Raw genomic sequence first — 16,562 nt, forward strand, 5'->3', positions numbered from 1 at the left:
AGGTTCCACTTAAAGATGAGAAGAAACTTGTTTGGGGTGAGGGTGGCAGAGCCTGGCCCAGGCTGCCCAGGGAGGTTGTGGAGTCTCCTCCTCTGCAGACATTCCAACCCGCCTGGACACCTTCCTGTGTAACCTCATCTGGGTGTTCCTGCTCCATGGGGGGATTGCACTGGATGAGCTTTCCAGGTCCCTTCCAGCCCCTGACATTCTGGGATTCTGTGATGTGGGAGATGGGACAAAGGGCTTTGGTGATGCCTGCGCCATGTCCAGACTGGATGACACACACTGCAAAGTGGCTTTTCCCACCTCCTCTTTACAGTTGTAAATGATGGTGTAATATTCCTTCTAGAGGAGAGCTAGCCCCTTCACACAGACACAGGAATGAAGCCCTTCTGCCTCCTACCATCAGCCTTCCAACGTTTTTTGCCTTCAAATGGCTTCTCTTCTTTCCAAACAGCAGGTGACCTCAGCGCTTGGATGGCGTCCAGCGAAACTGCACCTCGGTTACGTGGCCCAGGAGCCTCCACCTCATTGCTTGTACAAAACCCTCTGCCCACAATGCTTCCTTGCCAAGATGCCGTGGAGCTGTGGCTTTGCTTGCGGACACTCATTAGAAAGGGACAAAAGGGATTTTAGGGGACCTGGGAAAAGATGTCACAGCTGAGCCTGGGTAAGCACTAGTTTTTCTAAGCTATTTGGTATTTATCTTCTCTAAATTTGCCATCCCTTTGCCCACAGCCCAGGGAGGAGATGTGAGAATGAGGGAACAAAGTGCATATCGAATTGAGTAAATAGCCAGGTGGCTTCTCTCAGATCAGCAGTCACTCATGGACTCTTCCAGGGGAGGGAACAGCTGAAATTTCAAGGTTGAAAACACACAGAACTCCCCTCCAAACTCTTTTTGTGCTATCTCCTCAGCCATAAACTAGCTGGGAAAGCTGGTGTCCGTGTTTCTGGAACAGCAGAGACCCAGCACTGAAGCAAAGAAAAAAGCCTCAGACTTCCAGCCTGCTCTGTTTTGCAACAGATTTCTTTCTTTTATTTTACTTTCTAATTGTGCAGGCAGGTCCGTAAAGCTGCCCTTGAGAAGGAAGGGCTGGCTGATCGGTCACCGCAGCGTCGCACCGCTTGGGCTGAAATACGTAAAGAGAAGAAAAGTCGCTCCTGCAGCAGAAGGGAGAAATACCCTGTGCAAGTTCCTGGAAATGTAGCATTTAATGGAAAAAACGTCCTGGGGAGATTAAGCGAACAGAGAGCTCCTGTGGCATTAAGCAAGCAGCGGCCGGGGGAAAGCAGAGCGTCAGAGTGGGATTTCAGCGTCTGGTTAGTAAGGCACATGCCATTCCTCTGTTTGCCTTATAGGGGAGTGTTGCACGCCGTGATATTGCTAAATACAAAATAAATTGTGTCTGGGGGCTGGTCCTCTCACCTCTTCCCTCCCTGGGATGCCCAGGGGATGCTGGTTGAGGTCTGGGTCATCTAGAGCATTTTCCTCGCTAATAGATTATGGGATTTTGGGCCATTTTAAGGCATGGTTTGCACAGTAAGGCTTGTGACACTGTTACTTTTTGTTTTGCGCTCAGACCATCAGAGCTCAGTACTCAGGTGAGAGCTGCTGTCTAGACAGGCCAGAAAATGATGAAGAAAACCATTTTGATGACCAAACTGAGAGAGAATTCCTGCAATCACAGCCTTGTATTCTGACCCTGCTGTTGTGGGTCTCGTGCTGTTCCCAAAGGGAAGAGTGAGGCTGGATTTGGCTACCTAAACACACCAACTGCTGCAGAAGCCCCGAGGAACCCCCCAGGTCTCCATCCACTGCTGCAGAAAATCCTCCCACACATTGGCCAGTCCCCAGTGTTAAATCACTGTGACACAAACGTCCTGAGAAGATGCCAAGACCCAAGACCAGCTCATGGGTGCTGCACCCCCGAGAGCTGACAGGTTTCTGTCTCCTCTTTGGTCTTTTGTTGGCTTTTCAGTGCCAATGAACCTTCAAAATTTGTTTTCAGGGGCTTTCTCATGTCCCTGCTAAGAACGCAGACCCTACGCTGCCATTCATGATGTGTGGAAATGGGCTTCGCTAGAGGTTTAAAGATGAGATAGAGGAATAAAACCAAAAAAACATGACATCATATTTTTTTGTAAAGACGTGATAGCTATTCCTTGCAATGACATGACTCCAAGTGCAGCCCCCGTCCTCGGAGAGCTCGTTCCTCTCTGTGCCTTTCCCTTTCCCTTGGGAAGCCAGCTGAACAGCAGTTGTAAACTTATGTGGTCACATTTTACAGATCACTTATGTCAGTTTTTCCCTGTGCTCTGGCAGTTTGAGCTGTCTTATGGTTTAATGGAGTTTTTCAGAGCCCCCACACAATATAGGAATGGAGATCATTAGTTGTAGGAGTCATCGTATGCCATCCTTTTACAAAAGCACAATGGGAGTATTTACCTAGGACGTGGAAAATATTTATTTGACTTCCTTTCTGAGAAAGCATTAAAATCCCAGTTTTCACTAAGATCAAAATTACTGAGAACCGGAACCAAGTACTGACAAGCTCACCCGGTTCACTGAATCCCACCGTCTTGTAGACAAGAAGAGGCTGTGGAACCCCTGGATCCATCAAGAAGATGCACAGGAGACCACGACTCACATTCCTCTCAGGGTTTAGATTGTTTTGGGGAGCAGCAAGTCTGAATTTCTTTGGGCTGCAGATGTCGAACTCTTGCCTCGCATTTTCCAGCCAAATACCTTTACAATTTTTGCAGTGGCACCAGCCAAGAAAGCATCTGGAAAAGAGCAAACCCCGCTCACTCCTTGCGTGCAGGAGATGAACAGACCCTTTGGCCAGCGAGTGGTTTGAGCTCTGGATCACGTGTGGATGGAATCTCTCACCTGAAATCCCAGTTTGGATGCAGGAGGAATACTTGGGAGGATTTTGCCTCTGCACACACACCGGGGAGACGCCTGAGCTCCATCTCTGGTCTTCAGGCCAGGCATCTATGGTTAGATTCTGCAGGTTTTGCAGTGCCAAAGTTATCGCGGTAACTGAATATACTAAACCGTGGTGAGTGCTGGGTGATACTAATGAACACATTGTGGGCAACAGGAATCTCCCCGTGGCTTCTGGTGGCCTTAGGAACACAGCAGAAGGTGCTCAAGTGCGTGGGGATGGAGGAGAGAACGGGTACTTAATTTCCTTGGCTGGACCTGAGGTCTGAGTCTCTGCTGTATCATGGCCACACTAAAGTATTTGCTTCTCTTCCCAGCTCCAGAAAATACTGTTACACCCTAACTGGACACCTTTTATAGAACACAAATGTATTTTATTTCTGAAAAACAGATTCCTGTAGATGATACGTTCTCCTACAGATAAAACCAGATCCATTCTAATCACGCTGACGTTGCAGATGCCAGAAGCCAACTATTTTAATAGATTCTTTCTGAGTCCTTTTCTATGGGCTTGGAACATGCTCAACACCAATAAACTGAAAGACTTCGCAGGATGTTTTGCCTCATTAAAATGCCTTGTGTTTTCGACTCTGTTCTGCTTGCGGGGTTTTCATAGATCCTCATCTTGAAAACAAGGGAAAAGGCCATGCAAGACAACCTTGCCTCCTCCCATCCAGCTTTTCTAGGCGTCTAGAGTCCCCGCCGCGTCACACAGAGTCATGTATACCCCAAATTCAGTGAAAACTCCTTCCTTCGACAACAATGAGAAAACACCAAAACACTTCTAAAAGTATTTTCATAAAATATCCAGTATTCCCACATAGATTTCAGCGCTGAAAAACCTTTTAAGGCACCAGAGTCAGGAAGGAGGGATCCCATAAACAGGCGCTTGCTTGGGCCACATCATTTTGCCTCAGTTTCCCCTGCTGCCAGCTTTCATTCTCTTTAAATATCCCCATTTACCGGAACTTTCTGGCTTTGTCATCACAGCGATCGGCCATTTCTCTTGCGTAAGTGAAATAAGTTCTGTTTCCTTGGGCTTTCCCTGTAAAGCCTGATCTTGAATCGCTCCACAGGTCTTATTTCAGCATTTTCCATGTGTTTGGCTTCTTTATGGAGCTATGGGTGACACGGCTGGACGCAGCACCTAGTGACGTATCCTGCAAATTAATTAAAAAAACAACCAAAACCATTCACTGTGAGCCTTACTCAACAGGTAATTTTAAACAAGGTTTCGTTAAATGATACACGTAAAAAGGTGTCCACACGTGAACAACAACAACAAAATAAACTGAGTACATGGGTGAGTGCTATAGAAAATGAGGCAACTTGAAAATCAAAACATACGTTTGGCATTTTCATAAGGCACCAAGGAAATAACATGGGTCTATTCTTTATTTCGTGTCCTGCTCCAGAGCTATTTCTCTTACTGCAAAGAAGCTCCTTCAGAAAAACACAGTAGAACAATCACTTACGTCTTTACCTTTATCTGCAGAGCTGCAGATAAAATTACAACTTGGAAGAAACAAAAGCTAATTCAGTTCATTTACAGCGGCTGAAATTTATGTTTCATGGTGTACCAAACATGAATATAGTAACGAGGTTTCAAGACTGCTTATTTGGGTAAAATCAGCATCTCACAGCTCGTGTTAATAAGAGTGGGCAACAGGTTCCCTATCCCTAATTTATCAGCTTTATCTCACACGAGAGCAGCATCCAACACCCGTTATTGTGCGCAGGATGAAACCAGAGAGGCAGAAACGATCCTTAAGAGATCAGCTGGAAAACCCCTCAGCTGGAAACCATCATTGCATGGCAAACCTTCTGTCAACCTTCGGAGCGAAGTGACAGAATTTTGTGTCGCCGAACTCGGGGCTGAGTAGCGTAGCGGGACGCTAGGGGGCGCTGCGCGCACGGGCTCCCCGCCGGCGGGCGGCACCCGACTCCTCTTGGCCACGCCCCCTCCCGCTAAGACCACTCCCCCTCCCACCAGACCGCGCCTCCTCCCGCCGAGGTCCCGCCCACCGCTGCCACCTCCTCCACGCGTGTTCGCGGCCCCGCCGGTTGCATGGGGGGGCTATCACCCCGTGGAAGCGCCTCCTGCTCGCCCTCCCGGTGCTTTCTCTTCCCGGGATGGAGCGATGGGGTTGCTATGAAGCCCCATCTCGCCGGGGGGGTCCCTTCCTGCAGGCTGAGTGCGTGGCCCATGGGACCCCCCCAAGTACTGCCAGCATCTCTTGGTGTTCAGCTTTATTCTGCAACTCAGCCTGGCCAAGCCAGGCCTTTCCCTGATCCTTTCACTCACCCCTGGGGAAAATGCTGCAGTGGGCACCCAGCCTGCATGAGGTCAGCAGAGAGCCTGGCACCCTCATTTATCAGCTGTGTCTTGTAATTAACACCCAGGATGGGGAATCCCACCAGAGGATGCACATTACTGCAGCACCAGGTTCCCCCCAGGAGATACAAGTAGAACCGAGGGTGCCGGAACATCGTTTTAAATCCACCCATCGCTGCCGCACGAACCCAAATTGGTGCCGCGGGGGCAAATGAGCCAAACTTGCATCATCTGGGCCTGGGTGGGAATTTGGGGCTCCCGACACCTCCAGGATGCTTGGCCAGAGCGTCACGGCCACGGAGCGCAGGGAGCGATGCCTCACAATCCACATGCCGAAACCTGCTCGGAATAAAGCTGCCTGCAGAGTGGTTTTAAATACATAACACACCGATAGAAACAAGTCCCTTCAGGATCAGAGGAATGAGGGATCCCTGCCTGCCCGCAGGTGTGCACCTCGCGTTCTCCCCATTGATCATGGCGAGGTTCTCACGCTGCAGCCGGCCACCGGCCTGTCCTCGCTTCGCCTCTGCGAGGGTTTTATCTTTTTATCTTGCTCAGAGCTTATATCCCGCATTACTCTGCTTGCCAGCTCTGCACACTCTCCCCCTGCTGCCAGCAGCTCCTCTGCAGCCCAGGACTGGTTTTTACTAACGTTTCTGAGCAGCACACAGTGCTGTTCAGCCCCAGCTGGTGCCAGGAGTTACAGTTTGAACAACACACAGTAAATATTAGAACAGCCTGAGTTACGGAGAACTCCTCAGACACCAGTTTCTAAGGATGATCTAATACATTTCTTGGACTCGTTCGTCCTTCTCATTACTCTTCTGCATTTTTTCCCTCTGCTATTTTTCTTCCCTCCCAATAAAATGTTTTGGTTTTCTTCTTCTTCTTTTTTTATTTTGGCTGCTTGGGTCTTGAAAATATTCAGCCATGGCAACAAGCTGGAGGAGCAAATTCCCCGGGTCCGCCCGTGCGTCCTTGGGGTCTGACGGGGAGCGAGAGGAGCGAATTCCAGCCATTCCCTCTTGCTGGGAGCAGCGTTTTAGTAAACACGCACCAGCACACACATGCCAACCCCTGCCTGGCTCTGCCACCAGCACTAAACAGACTTCTTTGCAGGTTTATGGCCCCTCCCGTCCCCCTGGACCACACGGCACCCCTGTCCCCAACACCATTCTGGGCTGGCATTTTTTGGGAGCAGCATGGGGGAGGAATGCGAGCCCCTGGCGTCGGGACAGGAGCTGACATTCCCAGCCCCGAGCTGAAGAATGTGGACATGGTGTCCAGCTCCAAACTCCAGTTCATTCACCTCGTGCCCCAGGGGCGAGGGGGACACCGGGATCCGAGAGGGACACGGCCCTCGGTGACAAGGCTGGGGAACCGCTTCTCCTTGTTTCAGTGGCCACTGCCCCTCAATCTGCAGATACGCTGGCGATTTCTTGGAAAAATCGGAAAAGGAGCACAGGGGGCTGTGGGATGGGCTGGTTTTGACATAGCCGGCAGCTCCTTGGTGGGTTGGTGGGGACCACCATTCAGGGACCAATCACCCCAGTTTGATGGGTGTAACGACCTAGAAAAGGTAGCGCAGGGTGAAAGTCCCATGAGGCTTTTATTAAGCAAACCGACCTGCTTTGGCATCTGTATTGTGGCAGAAACCAGAAATGGATGTAAATTCAAACCCGCAGCCCATCGCTGGCCTTCGGCTCATCTTCCTAAGGCAAAACACGGGTGTTGCGATTCCCCCTGCCCCTCAAACACCCGGGTGAAGGCCGCCCAGAACTATTTATACACTTTATAATGTTACAGACTGCTTGGGTTACCGCGTGGCATCCAGCTTGTTTGGTGCAGGGTCTCATGAACCGGAATAGTTTTGCATTAATACAGTTCTCACCAGTTCGTGGATTTGAAACTGGATACGACAGAGCTATTCGCCATTTACTTAGACTGGTTCGTATGGGGCTTTGTGGCTTAAAATAGCAAAACTTCAGCAATAACGATGATACAACCTGGTTCAGACAGAAAGATCCCCGCTGATTCACCAGCCTGTTACATCAGCGTTACAGCACCGGGGAAATGCTGCTCATTCCATCAGTTTTAGGGAGCGGTGGAGCCCTGAGATTGCAGGGAAGCTGAGAAAGTTAGGGAGTTTTGAAAGAATTCATAGAATTCTCATTTTTTAACACCACCAGAATACGAGCTCAGGGTTATTCCCACCTCCTGGGAAGCTGCTTCGAGACTAGATGGGTAAAATGAAATAAGGTATCACAAAATCCATGCTAGTTTTGCCCCGGGAAAGGGGTGAATTTGGCGGCACCGTTCCAACCCACTGCGCTGGGATGGAGCCGGCTGACCCAGCATTCCCGGCAGGATCCCATGCTTCCCATACCTCCCATACCTCCCATACTTTCCATACCTTCCATACCTCCCCACCATACCTCCCATACCTCCCGTACCTCCCCTACCTGCCCCAGCTTCTGGAAAGTCTCCAGGTGCGTTGCACAAGAGCAAAAGCCCCAGTGATTTGTTGTAGAACCTGAAGGAAGAGGTAGCGCTTGCCTCGGCACGTTGGAACCAGCCGTAACTTTCTAGTCATGCTCTTAAAACCGAGCTTGGGGAGCATCCAGGGTTACCCGGCAAATTCCTGCCTGTGGGAGGGAGGATCGATGGTTCCTGAGCCCTGAATGTGTCCATGTGCAGCACAATGAGCCCCACGTTTCAGGTGTGAGGCAGGGCTGAGCTGCAGAGAGACTCGCTGCCCCAAAACAACATATTCAAGGGAAAGAAAAACCCAGTAAACAGAGCCACTGCCCCTTCTTCCAGCAAAGGATGGAACTTTTCCCAAGGAACAAGCACCAGAAACAGAGGAAATGGCCTCAAGTTGCGCCAGGGGAGGTTGAGGTTGGATCTGGGGAACAATTTCTCCCCCAAAGGGCTGTGGGGCATTGGAACAGGCTGCCCAGGGCAGTGCTGGAGTCACCATCCCTGGAGGGTTGGACAGACGGACATGAGGTTCTCAGGACATGGGGCAGGGCTGGAGTTGGTTTATGGTTGCACTCGGTGATCCTGAGGGTCTTTTCCAACCACAATGACTCTACGGTTCTGTGACTGAGCTTGTTTTGGACTGACAATGGGAACAGCCCACTCCAAATGGGGACGCCTGGGAACACTCTGCCCGTGCTGGCTCGTGTGGGTTGAGCCGGTGTTTGTTTTGCGGTGGCAGAGCTGACCCGGGGCAGCACAGGGTTCGGTTCCCTGGTGTGTGAGTGGGACCTGGCAGCCGGGAGGATGCACAGCTGTGCTCGGGTTGTGCAGCGTGAGGGATCCACAGCACAACCGCAGCCTGTACGCTCATCAATCCACTCCTAAGTATTTGCACCGTGGTCAGGCCAAGGATCTCTAATTCCAGCACCAAGGATCCCCAGTGATAGAGCCAGGATAAGTTGGGGAGCTGGCTATCGCAGAATCACAGAACAGTTTGGGTTGAAGGGACTGTAAAAGCTCCCCCAGTTCCCCCCCCCGCCATGAGCAGGGACATCTTCACCAGCTCAGGTTGCTCAGAGCCCCGTCCAGCCTGGCCTGGGATGTCTCCAGGGATGGTTCATCCACCACCTCTCTGGCCAACCTGGGCCAGGCTCTCACCACCCTCAGGGACAATAATTTCCCTTTATCCAGCCTGAATCTCCCTCCTTTAGTTTAAAACCATCACCCCTTGTCCTATACAACAGGCCCTGCTCAAAAGTCTGTCCCCATCTTTCTTATTGGCCTCTTTTAAGTACAGAAAGGCCACACTAAGGTCTCCCCAGAGCTTCTCTTCTCCAGCTGAACACCCCAACTCTCCCAGCCTGTCCTCCCAGCAGAGCTTTTGGGGTAGACACAACTCATGTTTGGCCCCCATGGAGGAGCCTCCCAGGTGCCACAGACACAGATTTAGCTCTGCAGGGACACAACCCAAAATAGCCACCACGGGGTGACATCTCCAAGATGGGTCTATTCCAGGATGGAGCTCCTGGGAACAGCATGGACCTGGTGGGGTCCAGCAGAGGACCTGGGTCCCACCACCAGCATCTTCCCATCACCAGCATCTTCCCTGCCCATCTCCAGCCAGCGTTCATCAGGAGAGAGGGACTCTCCTGCCAGTTTTCCTGCTGATTTCATTTTCTTAGAATTTCCTCTGTTGGTTTTGTTTCTTTTCTTTTTGGACAGCTGGAAAAAATAATATGTTTTGGTTACTGTGGAAACACACTCCTAAACTTTCGGTGAGTCCAAGACATGCCGGGAGTTCCAGCAAGGCCATTCGCGGTGGCGGAGGTTTGGTCCACGCTCCCCAGTGGCTCTGGGCACATGTGTCCCCAATGTCCCCCCAGTACCGACCGCTGTGTACCCATCAGATAGGGCACTGCTGGGACATGCCAAGGGATCGCCAGGCTGGCAGTAGCATCGCTTCACACTGTGCAAGAGGGAAAAAAATAAAGAAGTAAAGGATTGTGCTTTCAGGCTGTAAAAATGCGGGTGGGAATATTTTCCAGCCTGTGTCATTTTCCATCGAAGCCAAAATTCACATTCTGCTTTTCGCTGTTTGTGTTTTCCTCCCTGAAACTCAAGTTTTTCTTTGGTTGTTTAAGGCTCTGCAGTGCTTTTCTCACCCCCCTGCCCGCAGGTTCCAGCTGTGGCAGTGGGACGGGGACAGGGGGGACACTCAGGGACAGGGTCACCCCCAGTCCCCCCCTATTCCAAATCAAGTGTCGGCTTGAGATGAACTGGCCAAATTCTGAAATAAACTTACCTGAAGGAGACCAGTCTCAAACCCACACATATGAGTCAGACTCCAAACTCAGGAACACTTAGAAAATGGTGCTTTTATTTCATTATCATCGTGCACTGATGGTCTAAAGCAAAACTTGTTGAGAGGACATCACACCTTCTTGGTTTTCCTATACGATATATTCCGACCTTTCGTATCAGTTGAGATTCAAGAGGATGCGTTTGGCTGGATATTGAAAGTACCCTCTTTGGGTTTGGTTTACCTGTTGTTCTGCCTCTACAACCCAAAACAGATAATCCAAGGAGCCCGGATTTCCTGACTGAAGGATTAGGAAGTTCAAGGGGAATTATTCTCATTCCCTCCACCCCACCGGTGAAGAATTCCAGGGAAAACTTCTACATGCAAAACTTAAAGCATGGGGAGCTAAAACTTTCCTTTGGCCCGAAGCCAAATATTTTCCCCAAATTTAAGCATTTCTGCGACTTTCCTGAGAGAACAGTGAGAAACAGGCACCTTCTCTTCGATTGACTGATAAAAGTTCTTACACACTTGGTTTTTCAGATGAGTTTTAGTGAGAAGGGATGCAAAATTATGAAGAAATGTGTTTCATGAGCAGCAAGGCCAAACGTCCAATTTTTCCTGGAAGGAAGAACACAGGGGTTTTTTTATTAAAAAAAGAAAGAAAGAGGAAAACAAGCCACTTCTGTATGGGAAAACGCTTCACTTGAGCTTTCCTGTGCAGTGTTACTGTGCCGTGACTCAGTGTGGTGTGAAGACCTGGGGAATGAAGTTCCGTGGTTTTCAAGGCTTTCCCCACCCCGAGCGATGCTCCATCCCCGCCAATGGGTTTGCCCAATGAGCCCCTTAATGAGCTTCTTAACGACCACGATTTTTCTCCATCCTATTGATGAATTAATGCCTGGATATCTGGCCCCAGTGCTTCGCGGTGCCCCACGACGGGACGTGCCCTTTGCTCCGTCCCGAATCTGCTGGGACCTGCCCCAAACCTCTAAAACTGCAGCAAAACCCAAGAAGCAAACAAAAATTGTTTTAAAAACCCACAACAGTTCTTTTCCTTTTCTTTCCAATTTCTGCTTCAATATTTCCAGTGGCACGTTTGAAAATGAAAAGCTTCAGAAAACAACGCCTGCGTGGTGGGAAGATGGGCTAACAAAATGTCGCGGTGAAAGGCTTCAGGGTGGGTTTTTTTGTTGGAATAAATGAAGAAATAAAAGGGCGGCTTGGGCCATGGACAGATCAAACACTGATGGGGGTGATGTAGATAATGTTTAGCTAAAAAAATATGTGTTTCACTCAAGAATGTTTCTTGCACCTCTGTTTCCCCCCCCCCCCCCGAGATGCTGTACAAGGATGAATTCATCAGGTGCTTATCAATTCAAGCCCTGGATGCAGCTAGAGACTGGAACAGACATCTGACCACACCACTGCATGTCTGACCACACCACTGCATATCAGCGTTAAATGAAAGGAACAACATGGTCCTGCCCATCCTCCTCTTCCTCGCCTCCTCTTCCTCACCTCCTCGCCGCCACCCGTCCAGGCTCACCATTGCTGGAGCACCTGAAACATCCCAAAAATGTCACCCAGATGAAACAACCTGGGGCTGAACGTGGAGCCCGCCCTGGCAGCATCTCCTCCTCCGGGGCTCGTTTTTCACGTGAATTAATGTACTTGGGGGAGAGAAAGAAGCCTCAAAGAAGCCAGCCCACACACACCAGCAAGACCTTGCGTTTGAGGAGCCGGGTGGGACATGGGACCCCTGACCCGTCCTGTGCTTCTCGCCACCAGCTCTGACCTTCCAGAGACCTGTGGGTGCTGGAGAGGGGCTTTGGGCTTTTGGGAGGATGAGGAGGCAGGAAAGGGGAGGAAGGAGTCTCAGCCCTGCCAGGGGGAATTCACCCAGACTGGGGAATACCTGCTGCCTGCAGGGCTGGGTGGTCAGGCTGCTCTGTGCCCCTCCCAGCTGCCATCATCATCCCCAGACACGTCTTCCAACTCTGAGGACACAAACTGAGGAGCACAGGCAGCATTCTGCAGCCCCGGTGCATCCCCAGCCCCCCAAAGCATCCTCATCCCCCCTGAGCATTCCCAGCCCCTGTGAGCATCCCCACCCCTCTCTGAGTACCCTCAGCACCCTGAGCATCCCCAGCCCCCTAAAGCACCCTCATCTCCTCATCCCCCCTGAGCATTCCCAGCCCCCCGAGCATCCCCAGACCCCATGAGCATTCCCAGTCTCCCAAAGCATTCCAAGCCCTACCGAGCATCCCAAGCTCCCCTGAGCATCTCCAGCCCCCCCGAGCATCCCCAGCCCCTCTGATCATCCCCAGCCCCTCTGAGCATCCATCCCCAGCCCCCCCCGAGCATCCCAAGCCCCCCCCCCCCGAGCATCCCCATCCCCCTAAAGCATCTCTATCCCTGCAAAGCATCCTCATCCTCCCTGAGCATCCCCAGCCCCCCTGAGCATCCCCAGCTGCCCAGAGCATCCCCAGCCCCCCCAAGCATCCCCATCTCCCCAAAGCATCCTCATCCCCCCTGAGCATCCCCAGCCTGCCCTGAGCATCCCCAGCCCCTGCAAGCATCCCCAGCAAGGTGCCCAATGGGCCAGATCCTGCCCACCACCACCACCAGCCCAGGGCTGCTCCAGCACAAGATTTGTCCCCAAATTCGCCTGGTGTTGGCCACGGGGAGCAGCGAGAGTGGCAGATGGGGAGCAGGGAGAGCCAGCGGGCTCGTCTGCCTGGTTTTTCAAGGTCACAGAGGTGGTGGGAAGGAAAGAAAAGAGAGCAAGAGAAAAAAAAAGTTGACTCAGAAACCGCAGGGAATTTTTTGCCTTTTTAGAATACTGGGAAGAGAAAAAATAGCCACAGTTATTCAAAGCATCCGGGATAATAACAGCCTGTTTACTGTTTGCATGCAAAGATGGCAGACAGGCAGCACAGCGCAGGGAAGAGGAATGAGGAATTTGCCGCGGCCCAACCGCTTCTGCTGAGCCCAGCAAAGTGCTGGGTAGCTCTGCCAGTGCTCCACGGGCTGGGGAGAATGGACAAGGAGGTCCTGGTGCTGGAGGATGCTCACACGGCTCCATGGTGGGGTGGATGGAGCATCCTGGGGGGGAATTGCAGCCGCCCCCATGCTGCTGGGGCCGTGAATCTCCCCTAAATCACAGCACCCACCCCACAGGTCCCAGCTCTGCTGCACAGTGATGCTCTGCGAGGAAGAGGACAAGTGTGATGGGAGCAGCTGAGGGACCTGGGGGGTTCAGCTGGAGAACAGGAGCTGAGGGGAGACCTTCTGACCTCTGAACTGCCTGAAAGGAGCTTGGAGCCAGGGGGGGTCGGGCTCTGCTCCCCAGGAACAAGCACCAGGAGCAGAGGAAACGGCCTCAAGTTGCACCAGGGGAGGCTGAGGTTGGATGTGGGGAACAATTTCTTCCCCAAAGGGCTGTGGGGCATTGGAACAGGCTGCCCAGGGCAGTGCTGGAGTCACCATCCCTGGAGGGTTGGACAGACGGACATGAGGTTCTCAGGACATGGGGCAGTGCCAGGGCTGGGGGAATGGTTGGACTCGATCATCTTGGGGGTCTCTTCCAACCAAAATGATTCTCTGATTCTATTATTCTATGATTCTACGATGTCTTGGGGGTGTCTTGTAACTGCAACGTGATGCAAAGCTCGATGCAAAGACTTTGGGGACAGAGACCTTGGCCCCAGCAGAAGGGAGCTGGGGAAGAGCCCCCAGCCAGCCCAGGAACCCCACAGCAGGCGATGGGGCGAGGGAATGAGGAAGAGGGAAGGGAAGGGTTCGGCAGGTCCGGCAAGGAGAGCTTCATTCCTGCCGGCCCGCCGAGCAAGCCGGGACTTGAGGCAAGAGAAAGCACAGCGCTTTGCCCAACTGGTTTGCTGGGAAGCCGCTGCAGGGCTGGCCCGCAGGGTTGCCAAACCTCCCCCACAAGAATCGCGATTATTTGGAAGTGGAGTGAAATTCCCTTCCTCCCAAATTCTGGTGGGGATTTTTCAGCTTTTCAAAGAGCTGTTTTCCATCATGAGGAGGTTGTGATGAGCTTGGCTTTCCTCATCCCTCTCTAGCGTTTGGCAAGTGGGAAAGGAAACACATGAGGAGATGATGAAGAGGGACCAAGGCCAACAAAGGACTTGCCAAGGTCTGAGGATGCTCCAAGGACCAACCTCTGGGTTCCAAGGAGAAATGAGAAAAAGCCAGAACCGATGCTGCAGAGATGCTGCTGTGTGCTGGCCCCGGGGAATGAGATGCTCCCAGCTGGGAATGGGATGTTATGGATGGCCACAGAGCCCCAACATGATCCTCAGCCTTGTCCTGACTCACTGTGGCCCTCTCCCTTTCACCCTGAGAGAGCTGCTGTCCCGGGACAGAGTGTCTCACCTGAAGCCACCAGGGTGACACTGGTGACACTTGGAGCAGAGCCCGCTGGCCATGCACCATCTCTCCAGTGCTGCGGATGTACAGACCGCAGGTGTCACATCCAGGTGCCAGCTCAGCTGACATCTCCAACCACCCCACCTTAAGGGACAAGGACTCAGGGATGCAGAGATTCAAGGACTGAGGACAGAGAGATGCAGGGTCACAGGGATGCAGAGACAGATCAAAGACATGGATGCAGGGATGCAGAGATCAGGCACACAAGGAGAGAGGGATGTGGGGATGTGGGGACACAAGGATCAAAGACAACAGGGTTGCAAAGATGCAGAGATACAGGGTTGCAGGGACAGGAGGATGCAGAGATAAAGGACACAGGGACACAGGGATGCAGAGATCAAGCACATGGGGATACAGGTACACTGGGCTGTGCGGACACAAGGATCAAGGACACAGGGATGCAATGATACAAGGATGCAAGGATGCAGGGACACAGGGATGCAGAGACACAGGGATGCGAGTACAGGGGGACACAAGGATCAAGGACACAGGGATGAGAGGACAGAGGGACACAAGGATTAAGGACACAGGTATGTGAGGACAGGGGGACACAAGGATCAAGGACACAGGGATGGGAGGACAGAGGGACACAAGGATCAAGGACACAGGGATGCAATAATACAGGGATGCAAGGATGCAGGGACACAAGGATGCAGAGACACAGGGATGAAAGGACAGGGGGACACAAGGATCAAGGACACAGGGATGTGAGGACAGGGGGACACAAGGATCAAGGACACAGGGATCACAGAGGAATGGGAGCAGAAGCTGGAGGTTTAGGTCCCACACGGTGCCTCAGCCGTGCCACAGTGACAGGGTTACAGGACTGTGGGTCCAAGTGATGCTGGTGGTGAAACCCAGTGAGACGGTGCTGAAATCACAGAGGGAAATGCCTGTGATGACAAAGCGATAAAGCAGGTGATAACACACACCCACACCTGCCCTGCGCTGAGGCACCGAGCTCCATCGGGCTGTTGCTCCAGCTGGAAGGCAACCCTACCCAAACAAAAGGACACGGGGGCTGTTGCCGCATCCTCGGGGGTGAAGCAGAAGGAGCCGTGACCTCCTGCCACAGCCTGCCAGGCTTGGGCATCCTCTCCCCACAGCCCAGCTCCCCTTTACAGGTGTTTTTTGGGATTTTCCTTTCCCTTTTTGCAGCTCTTCTCTGCCACCTCGCTCATGCAGGGCTGCATTCCCCCATTTGTAGACATGGTAGCGTTGGATTAACAGTTGTACTCGATGATCTTGAAGGTCTTTTCCAACCAAAATGATCCTGTAATTCCATGATTTTAAGATTTTCTGGCTCCCAGAGACCAGGGAGTCCGTGGGAACTGGGGTCCCTGGGGCGATGGGCAGGACGGAGCATCATGAAGCAGTGGGCAAAGCTCTGGACAGGAATCTGTTCCCTGAATCCCTGAACCCGGAAAGCTGCCTGCAAACAGACCTGCCGTCCTGGCCGCTCCGCATTCGGACCTGGGTAAATAAAGCCGGGGCGTGAGCGCTGCGGAATGCCAGGAATGCTGCTGGGGAGCCGGGGAAAACGGGCAGGTACGGACAGAGGGACCCGCAGATGTGTTCCCACCTCCCCATGAGCTTCCCACCCGCTTCCCCCAACACCAGCCCCATTTTGGGGAGCGCAGGAGGGTCCCATGGGGGAGCTTGTTTCCCTGCTTGCACAAGGGTGGAAGGAGGAGCCCAGCTCTGAGCTTCCTGTGTCGCTCCATCTCTAACCTGCTCTTGCAGGGACAGAGACAAGTCCCACAGCCACGGGAAGCCCCACATTTTCAGCCACGCTCCTTCCAGCTTCCTGGGTGGAGAGGGTGATGTTCAGCACCCACCAAGACCGGTGACCCTCCTAGCGAGGTGCAACTCGGCGGCGAAACTGCTTCTCATCCCCCTATTCCACATAATCCCAACTAAAACCCATCTCAGAGACTCACACAAGATCTCCTGCCCCCCGAGGATGGCGGGATTTAGAAATAAATAAATGAAACGGAGTTGCCAATAGATGCACAAAAGGGAAAGCCCCAGCCCAGCTGGTG

At 52.3% G+C, this 16,562-nt stretch overlaps 2 long non-coding RNA genes across 2 annotated transcripts; one reads left to right on the forward strand and one right to left on the reverse strand.

The window, feature by feature from the left end:
• The first annotated feature begins 233 nt into the window (after nucleotides 1–233).
• On the forward strand, nucleotides 234–3,501 carry LOC110358143 (uncharacterized). Its single transcript, XR_010474753.1, has 3 exons — nucleotides 234–670; nucleotides 1,063–1,323; nucleotides 1,584–3,501. It is a non-coding gene; the product is annotated as an uncharacterized LOC110358143 (long non-coding RNA).
• Nucleotides 3,502–10,145: 6,644 nt separating this feature from the next.
• LOC135580199 (uncharacterized) lies at nucleotides 10,146–12,156 on the reverse strand. Its single transcript, XR_010474511.1, has 3 exons — nucleotides 11,984–12,156; nucleotides 11,587–11,628; nucleotides 10,146–10,686 (listed from the first exon to the last, which is right to left on the reverse strand). It is a non-coding gene; the product is annotated as an uncharacterized LOC135580199 (long non-coding RNA).
• Between the last annotated feature and the right edge of the window lie 4,406 nt (nucleotides 12,157–16,562).

This window comes from Columba livia, chromosome 9 (genome assembly GCF_036013475.1).
Source record: "Columba livia isolate bColLiv1 breed racing homer chromosome 9, bColLiv1.pat.W.v2, whole genome shotgun sequence".
Classification (NCBI taxonomy): domain Eukaryota; kingdom Metazoa; phylum Chordata; class Aves; order Columbiformes; family Columbidae; genus Columba; species Columba livia.